Below are 9,924 nucleotides of genomic sequence, written 5' to 3' on the forward strand. Positions count from 1 at the left end.
ACTCTAAGTACCAAGCCCACAATACAATTCAGAAAACCTTAAAGCAGGTGTCTTCAAATATCTCTGAGCCTCATTTTCCTCACAGGTGTATTAGGACCCAGCTTAGCCTTAGTGAAGCAGGTGAGAGATTGCTATGTTTACAGCTGCTTCCTCTGTTTTTTAATTTCCCTCTGCCATTTTCAATCAGGCCTTCCTCATTAGCTGGATGGGAAAGTTTGCAGAGCCAAACCTGCAGCAGATTCCCTCAGGCGATGTTTTAGTTCTAGTGCGTCCCCAGGCTTTAGGCATAAAAGTGCCTCCCAGGGTGAGGTGACTTGCCACACATTTGGCTGACACCTGCCTATGAAGAGAGACGTCTGAAACCACTTTCCCAGAGCAGCCCTGAAGCAGTCAAGTCAGTGAAGTCTTTAGCAGGCCTTCTTCCTAGTCAGACACAGATCCCGATGCACAGCCCCAGGATGAATTCTTAGTCTAGTAAGCACTTCCAACCTGCTGGTCAAGCCTTTGCTGTCACCATGTGTGGCTTACATACCTCTCAAAATGTGAGGTCAGTTAAAAGGCATAAAGCTGCGAAGTCCCACACTCTTAAGAGGGAGCAGGCCATGCAGTCTAAACTCCATTTAGACTGCAGCATCCCAGATAAAGAGGCATCCCACCTTGGAACACCTCTACTGGGAGGAAGCTCAGCACCCCACGAGGCAGCCTCTTCCACTGTTGAACAGATCTAATAATTAAAAGCCCATCCTTTTACCTAATCTCCATCTGCCTCCCAACGTTTCCTGTGGAGCTACATGGAATATGTCTGCTGATCCTGCTACCCGATGTTATTTCCATTGTGTGCTGTGTCTTAGCAATTATACCAGATGGTTTGTGAGGGCATGGACCATGTCTCCTGCTTCTTACGCATCACTATAGTGTTGGTGACCAGCTCTAAAATTACTGGGTAGTGTTCTTAGTTGTGCTCAGTCTCTTCACTTGTGATCATTGTTTCTTCCCAAACCCGCCCTGTCAAGCCTGAATTATACTGATTCTAACTTTACCCTTCAGCTCATACCAGGGCACTATCATCCAGGGGTAAAGTTCATGGGCATCCTTGAGAAATACCCACAGTAATGAAAACAATCTGCTCAAACTCCACATCATTCTTCCAACACGCATGTGCATGTGTACACACACACACCACCACCACCACCAGTCTTTGTACCTAGGTGAATGCAAACACAAATGAATTTCAAGGGCATCCTTGAAGGGGGAAACAAATATCAAGTACAATATAGAGTCCGAGGAGGGTGAGTGAAAACGAGGAAGTGAGAGCATATTACACCTCTTACCTTAGGGTATTACCAGCACAACAGCAGCCAGCATCTCTCTCCCGGAGCCATTTGTATCTGTGAGTCAGGTAGAAAGTGCAGCGACGTGGATCCCACCCGTGGGAGGAAACCTCCGCCTCCTGGGTTCAAGCAATTCTACTGCCTCAGACTCCTGAGTAGCTGGGATTACAGGCATGCACCACTACGCCCAGCTAATTTTTTAAACCAGTAAAATAGTTTGATTTTAAAATAGTCATCAATGTGAAAATTTTGGCCAGGTGCGGTGGCTCACACCTGTAATCCCAGCACTTTGAGAGGCCGAGGTGGGTGGATCACGAGGTCAGATGGAGACCATCCTGGCTAACACAGTGAAACGCCGTCTCTACTAAAAAAAATTTTTTTTTTTTTTTTTTTTTTTTTTAAAATTAGCCGGGCGTGGTGGCGGGCTCCTGTAGTCCCAGCTACTCAGGAGGATGAGGCGGGAGAATGGCGTGAACCCGGGAGGAGGAGCTTGCAGTGAGCCAAGATCGCGCCACTGCACTCCAGCCTGGGCGAAAGAGCGAGACTCCATCTCAAGAAAAAAAAGTAAAATTTCCCAAAGCTGGGAGTAACAGTCTAGAGCCCAGGTTGGGGTGGGGGGGGGGGCAGGCCTCACCCAGAGCCCAGCTTGAAGCCCCTGAACCCCACCTTCCCTTCCAGAGGGAGGGAGGAAGCAGCTGAGGAGAGCCCTCAGTCAGTCCTCTCCCTCATCCCTGAGGCCAGCTGTGCCAGGCCCCTTGAGGCCAACAGCCCATGCAGAGGACTGGGGGGAAGGGAAACAGGTAGGAAACAGAAATTAGAGGTTAATAACTCCAACAACACCCACCCCCAAGAAAACAAAATAACAAACCTGACTATGAAAGGAGGATGGAAGACGAATACTGACAAACTCCTCAGCTCCCCAGAACAGCTCAGTTTGGGCTGGGTTGGGCTGATCGGAGGAAAGGTCTTGAGACCCAACTGCATGTTACCTCTGGAGAATAAATATTCTAAGGGGAAAACCATGAGGCAAGCCTCTGTGGTCACAGTCAACGCAGCTGACAGGCCTGGTGCGGCCCACCGCCCAACCCCACTCACACAGGGAACAGCTGTGCAGGTCTGGATAGAGAAGAGGTCAAGGGCTTGGACTGGGGACCCTGAGAAGCCAAGGTGTGGGGCCTCCTTGCAGTCCCGGTGCAGCAATGGCAGGAAGAGCTGGTTGCCCTGCTGCTGGGCCTGCGTCAGGCTGTCCTTGCGGTGCAGGTGGGGAACCCCCATTCTTTTGGGGCTGCACTGGGGGCGGCTGGAGCTGGGGAGTGGCCAGGCCCTGCCCTCAGTGTGGGAAGTGCCAGGACCCTCCTCTGTGACACTGTTAATGAGCAGCAGGCTCTGGCGCTCTTCCTCAGGGCTGATGGGCAGGTCCAGCTCTTCTTCCTCCTCCCTGGGAAAGTCAGTCAGGTTCTGTGGGAAGCAAAAGCCCACTCTCTTTGGTTCGGGGAGAAGGTGCCTGGACCACCTCATCTCTGTCAGCGGGGTTATGGGCAAAACGGCACTGCAGCTCAGGGAGGGTGTCACTCTTAAAGGCTGTGCCCTGGGCCACAGCAGCAGGTGGCGGAGTATGGTCCACAAATGCCCACTGCCAGCTGGCCAGCAGGTCTTCTTCAGAGCTAACAGACCTGGCTGGGGCACTGAGTGTTGGGGGCACTGAGCTGGGCTGGTGGTTGGGTGAGGCCTAGGCTGAGGAAGGGGCGCTGAGCACTGGGCTGGGGCAGGCCCGCTCACTCCCTTCCCCCACCAGGCTCAGTGAAATGGCCTTGCGGGTAGCATAAGTGCAGTTGGGCAGGGGGCCGTTGCAGGGGATCCAAACCTTATCCTTGCAGAACTCTATTACCCTGCAGCCAGGATACAGTGGGTGTGGTGGAGATGGGGTGGGGTAGGGGCTCAGCTTCTCAAAGGCTGGCAGGGACAGCTCTTCCTCCGGGGAGCCCCCAGCAGTACCCAGAGAGTGACACTCCCCATTGGGTTGGGGGGTGGGGCTGCCAGGGGCCGGGGGACTGGCTGGATCACCTGGGGCACCCTCACTGATGTCCACATGCACAAAGACATCTTCAGCCACAGGGTGCCCAGCGCTGCCTGACTGGGCTGAATTCAGCAGCAGAGACTCTGGCTTCTCTGACACTCGGGCAATGACCAAAGTAGGCACCACAGCTGCTGGGGCTAGGCTGGGAGCAGGACCCGGGCTGGCGTCCTCTTGACCACTACGCAGATGTTTCCAAACCATGTCCTATAGCTCACGGGACAGATCAGAGAACTCGTAGTTTCGGAAGTGGGACTTGTTGCACTTGAGGAGCTGCACAGCCAGGTTGCAGTCCCCCTGGTACTGCTCGTTGAGCTACTCCAGCTTGTTGATGGTGTTCTTGGCATCCAGCAGCTTGTTGGTGAGCTCCACGATCTCCCAGTCCAGCGTCTGCCTATCCATCTCAGCCTTCTTGATCAGTGTGCAGCTTGTCCTCCAACTCCTGGTTGGTCTGCTGGGAAGCCACGTAGCTGTTCTGCAGCCTGCAGAACTTATCCTTAAACTTGTCCAGGTCCTCGCGGCTCTGGCCCAGCTCCAGCTCCAGGCAGTCCTGCCCAATTTGCAGCTCACATTCTAGGACCTCAGTGCATCTCATGGCCGAGGCCAGGTGCCGATGAAGCTCTTCATTATCCTGCTGCAAGAGCTTCATCCTTTCCAAGTCAGTCAGGGATTTCTCCTGCTCAAACCCGGATCCAGGAATTTCCAGTCGCAACTCCCGATACTCTGGTGGTGCCTTGAGGTAGGGTTCCTTAGCAGGGGCTGCACTGGTCATTCTGGGAGGTGACACCTCCTCCACCTGTGACTGTCAGCAGCTCTCTCTGTTCCGCTGTCCGGGAGTTAGCCCCCAGCTCTCCGCTTCCCACGGCCCCTCCACTTCCTTTAGCCAATAGCTCTTTCTACCGCTGCCAGCTGCGTTCAGGCCACCATCTTGCTGCGGGGCAGGCCGGGTAGTGGCCAGGGCTGCGGGAATCCCCATGCACCTGGCACCTCACGTCATCGGGTGTGGGGCCCCTTTGTAATTGTTAAACGTATTTATGTTTTGTCTCCTCCTATAGACTGCAGTCTCCTCAAAGGCAGGGACTGTGATGGTGATACTTCTGCATTTACTTCAAGGCCTGGTATAAAAAGGGGCACGCAGCTAGGGCTTAAGTAAATAAACGTTTGGTTTAGAAACATCTAGACCTGAAGACTAGCGGTGAGTCAGATAGACAGCTTAACCTAAGATCCTTGCATTATTAAGACTTTTGGAACACTGACTAATTGTAAAGCCTGCATCATCATAGTGTGATGGAACGCCCTTGGCAAAAGATGCCCAAATTCTCTCTTTCTGCAAACCCAAGACACACAACCTGTTGCTCACCATGCTGTTTTTCACACACAAAGTTCCACCTGGGCACATCCTGGTGGTCCCTTGTCAGTGTGGCCCCTGTGAGCTGTGTCTCCAGCAGTGGGGATGGGTTTGGCTGAGCCATCCACAATCCTATACTTGGGTCACAATATTTGTGAATATTACAGATGAGGCTAGAAGCATAGCTTGGAGAGAAATGCCCACCTTCAACAGAAACCTCGCAAAGTTCTCTTGAAGAATCACCTGGTTTCTAAGGGCCTTCCTGTAGCAGAAGGAAATGAACACATTTTGTAAGAGAGTTTTGTAAATGACTGGCATGATAGTGTGACAAGTCCTGATAAGACTTCCTCAAGCATTATGAGTATCTGTGTGTACAGAACATGGCTCCCAAGGACATGAAGTAGGGTAGGATAGGCAACAATCCGTGTACTGTGAACATGCCTCGAGGACTTTTGTACATCCTCTACCTGGTCTGGTCTCTTCCTCCCACCCCTCATTACTAGGTCCTTCTCAGTCTTCAGGCCTCAGCCTAAATGTCACCATCTCCAAGAGATCTATAAGAAAAGCTCCCTTACCAATATTCCTCATTTCCACTTGCTTTCACAGCATTTCCCATAATTTGTAATTTTAAAGATATATTTATTAACTCATTTTGTCTGTATCACCATACTTAGAGTTTAATAAACTCCAGTGAAGACAAGGCCATCCATGCCTGTTTCACTCACCTACTGTATCCCGCACAGGACTTGGCACAGTTAGTACTCCAAAAATTCTTGGAATAAAGTATTATAAGACCATGTGACAGAGCAGAAAACACAGAGAATTTCAAGTCAGCTGAGCTGGGTTCCAGTTGCAGTGTGGTCATTTCCTAGCTGTGTGATGTCAGACAAATCACTTAACCTCTCTGAGCCTCATTTTTTTTCATTCTTATCTGAATTAATATCACCCGCCTCACAATGCTTCTTGGGGGGGAAAAATAAAATAATTAATGAGAAAGTATTTGGTAGAGTCCTGAACAGACATGAATTATTTTGGTATTATGAAAGATGCCTGAAATAGTACCCCTGCTTTGTCTCTAGGATGCCCTAGAAGCACCTGAAAACTGTACCAGCAGTCACACCTTTGGATTAATGCTATGGAAGACACATACTACATTGAAAACTATTGTGTACCTTTAATATGGGCATTTGACCTTATCATTCACCTGTTGTATTAGTCCAGTCTCACACTGCTATAAAGAAATATCCAAGACTAGGTAATTTATAAAGGAAAGAGGTTTAATTGACTCACAGTTCTGCATGGCTGGGGAGAGCTCAGGAAACTTACGATCATGGCAGAAGGCAAAGGAGAAGCAGGCACCTTCTTCACAAAGTGGCAGGAGAGAGACGTGAGAGTGCAGGAAAAAGCTACCACTTTTAAAACCATCAGATCTCATGAGAATTCACTCACTGTCACAAGAACAGCATGGGGGAAACCACACCCATAATTCAATCATTTCCCTCCCTTGACATGTGGGGATTACAGGTCCCTCCCTCAACACATGGGGATTATAATTCAAGATGAGATTTGGGTGGGGGTACAGAGCCAAACCATATCAGCTGTCTTAGCACTGACTTAGCTGACAGCAGGGCCCGGGCTAGGCAATTTCAGGAAAGGGGTGATGGGAAGACAATCTTGAGATGCCTTAAGCTTACAAGACTTCTAGAGAGTAAATTCAGGCCAGAAGAGGGGCAACTACATGGTGTGGGGGTGGGGGGGCGCCCTGGTGAGGCCTAGGGGAAGTCAGAGTTGCTAGGCAGAGGGAAGTCATAGAAAGGGAGGTGGCCTGTGTGTATATCAGAGACACTTAACTTTACAAAAACCATGTATGTGCATTGGAGAGAGGGGAGGATAGCCAAAGAGCAGGAAACGGACACCAAGGGAGCTGTACTTAATCATAATAACCATTAGTATTGACTTTGGTGCCATCTTAAAGGAGCCATTTGTTATAAGAACCAACAGTCAAAACCCCAAGCCAGCCAGGCTTTGTCTTATGAGCTCTAAAAATAATGGTATTTTGCTGTTCATCTGTTTTAATTTTCCAAATTCAAATGCAATTTGAAATCAATTCAAAAATTGATTTCTTTCTTCTAAACAAAGAGACGTTAAAAGGAGAAAGGAAGGAAGGAAGAAAAAAGGACAGACAGGCTAGGCTTTCTAGTGACTCACATAATAATACCCCAAAAGCAGGAGCCCAAAGCAGTAATTATTTCCCTACATAAGCAGTATGAAAGGAAAATGGGTGAGAATTATGACCACACGAACAACATATAAAACCCCTCTAGAGCCGGGGCCAGCAAATCACTTACCTGCAGTTTCAACAACAACATATAAAAGCAGAAAGAAACACAGTTAAAGTCAGTTGGCTCCTGGTTTTTAAAGTACCACCTCATTTTAATCAGCTCCCCATGCTATTCTGTGTCTCCAGCTGGAAAACTGGCTAAGAGAGATTAGAGTTGTTTGCTCTTTTTTAAGCAGCTTCAAAACAAAGTGGAAACAGTTGAGTGATCTTGCAGTTAAGACAGCTTGGAAAAGGTCAGCAGATGATTTTCCAGCCAGGCCTTTTGAGGGTGTCTGCATTTAGGCAGAGTCACCACAATCCAAGTCCTGGCACTCTACCTTACAAGATCTTGGTTCTGTCAATTTTCCCAGCCTCCGGGCACTGATACAATAGCAAAACTCACAATAAACAGACATAACCTGGACCTCCAAGTTATTCATACATGATGGTGGGATGAATCTATCCAACAACCAGAATACTTGGGCCCACTATTTAGTTCTTCAGGAAAGAAACTGAACATATAAAGCAACTCTATAGAAGTAAAAATGAAGATGAACTGCATCCATATAAACCTAGGTTCAAGGATTCATGTAACTTAATTCTTTGGACCTTGGTTTTCTTACCTGCATAAAAGAGAATATTTACCACTTAGCATTGTTTTGTATGATATTTGAAATCACTTTCATGAGCTGGAGAGTATAGTACAAATGGAAGTGGTTGTTTTGGGCAATAAGAAGGCAGTTTTGTGCACATAAAATCTGAGAAGAGGGAACTAGAGAGTTCTATGGGGAATTTTATCCCACTCCACTAGATCCTCAAAAATTCCATACTGCACTATAGAGATCACCTTTCTAAGGACTCAGAGTCACCACACATAGTCTTTGTCCTTTGGACCCAGCTGAAGATGTTGAGAAATCTCAGATTTGTATGTAGCTTGCCTTTTTCAAAATTTCTTATTAGACACCAACAGCTTCCATCATCCTGATATCTCATGAAGCATATGTGGAAATCAGTGATATTTCAGATATCTCCCATGAATTACCTCTGAGATGGAGGCCTTCCTGGGGACTTTTCCCAACCTTGGCAGCTTACACCTTCACGCATCTGTCTGAGGGGTGCTGCTGCAAGAATTACACTTACCTACACTGGGAAGATTCATGTGGCCTTTCATTTAAGGGGGATCCTTTTTCTTACCAGATCCACAAATTCTGTACATGTCCCTCTTTTGAGAGCAACAAGGAATTCTCCCTCAGAGCCAGGAGAGGGAGAGGTAAAATTGAGGAGTGGCAGTGATCATACAGAAAGGATGGTTCTAGGTCACTGGGGAGCTAATCACTTCTCTGGGCCAGTGAAACCCGGGCAGGATTTGCTACAGGAAGAAGCAGAATGCCAGGAAACAAGAAGGCTCTGAGGCAAATTTCAGAAACCAGAGTGATAAACCCAACAGGGACTTCCCACTTTCCTTGGAATCAAATTTAAGCTTCCTATCGTGGTCCATGAGACCCTGAGTGATCCGAACTCTGCTTGCTTCTCCGTCTTCAAATCATGTACTCACGCCTGCTCCATTCACAATGGCTTTCTTTCTGTTCCATAGACCTGCCCACTCATTCCAGGCTTAGAGCCTTTGTACCTTACTTCCGTCTGGGGTTCTCTTCTCCCATATGCTTGCCTGAATGAGTCTTTCCCATCACTCAGGTTTCAGCTCAAATGTCACCTCCTCAGAGAGACCTTCTTTGATGACCTTTCTACTAATGTTGCCCATTCCATCAGCCACTCTCTGTCCCATTGCCATATTTTATTTTCTTAATGTCACTTACCTGACATTATAGCACTTTTTTTTTGTTTATTATCTGATCTCCTTCAATGAGAGATAGAACAAGAAACCACAATAGGTGAGATTAAGGAACTGTAAGTCAGAACTTTTAATAGACTGTCGGGAGAGACAAATGCTGAAAGCCAGGGAAGAAATATCTTGCGCATGTGTATAAGCAGACTGGATCGATTTAAATAGACTGGGGTCAACAGGATGTAACCTGCATCAAATACCTACTATATACCAGCCACTTTTCATATATTATCATCACAGGTTTGCAAAAGATTGAACACCATGCTGATGGCTCCAATGAATACTCATTCCCTGCTTCCTTATGTCCATGGAGGAGAGGGACAACGGCTCCAATGCCTAGGAGGGAACTGAGCTAGAATTCTGCATTTGCTCCTCTCCACCATAGGATGGGCAAACTTAACCAGAAGGTAGAGTCACTTCATTGAAAGAATAATGCGGGTCTGTCCCTTTTCTTTCTAGCATTTTTCAGCTCCTGGTCTCCATTTTGTAAGACCATCTGAGTGAGGACTCTAAATTGCAAAAGAGGTCTTCCACTCTCCAGCTTCTAGGACTACAGCTAATTTTAATTTGGGGTAGTCAGAAGTCTCATGCCTAAACCTTATCCTCAGGTCAATCTTTAGCAGAGAATCTTGTCTTTCAGATATAAGCAGAGAGATGGTAGAATGTGTGGACTTAGACCACTAGGGTTTTCATCCTGGCTTTGCCACCTACTGTGTGACTGTGGATAAGTTGTTCAAGATTTCTGTCCCTGAATTTCCTCCTCTCTATATTGAAAATATTAATCATATTTACCTCATAGGTATAAAGATTACATAATATGATACAAATACATATCTAGAAAACCATTAATAAATTTTAGTTATTTTTACTAATAAAAAATACTAAAGAGGAGACATTGATCTACATCTAATTCCTTGTGTTTGTTCTCAATTGGTTAGAGCCAAGCAGGGTAGACAGGTAGATAGACTAACCTCAAAAATCTTCAACATGGCCCAGAAAATTTAG

At 47.2% G+C, this 9,924-nt stretch overlaps 1 pseudogene; it reads right to left on the bottom strand.

Annotated features, from left to right (window-relative positions):
• Positions 1 to 2,569: 2,569 nt before the first annotated feature.
• On the bottom strand, positions 2,570 to 4,177 carry LOC116811396 (tight junction-associated protein 1-like; annotated as a pseudogene).
• Between the last annotated feature and the right edge of the window lie 5,747 nt (positions 4,178 to 9,924).

The sequence above is a fragment of the Hylobates moloch genome, unplaced genomic scaffold, assembly GCF_009828535.3.
Source record: "Hylobates moloch isolate HMO894 unplaced genomic scaffold, HMol_V3 SCAFFOLD_7, whole genome shotgun sequence".
Lineage (NCBI taxonomy): Eukaryota > Metazoa > Chordata > Mammalia > Primates > Hylobatidae > Hylobates > Hylobates moloch.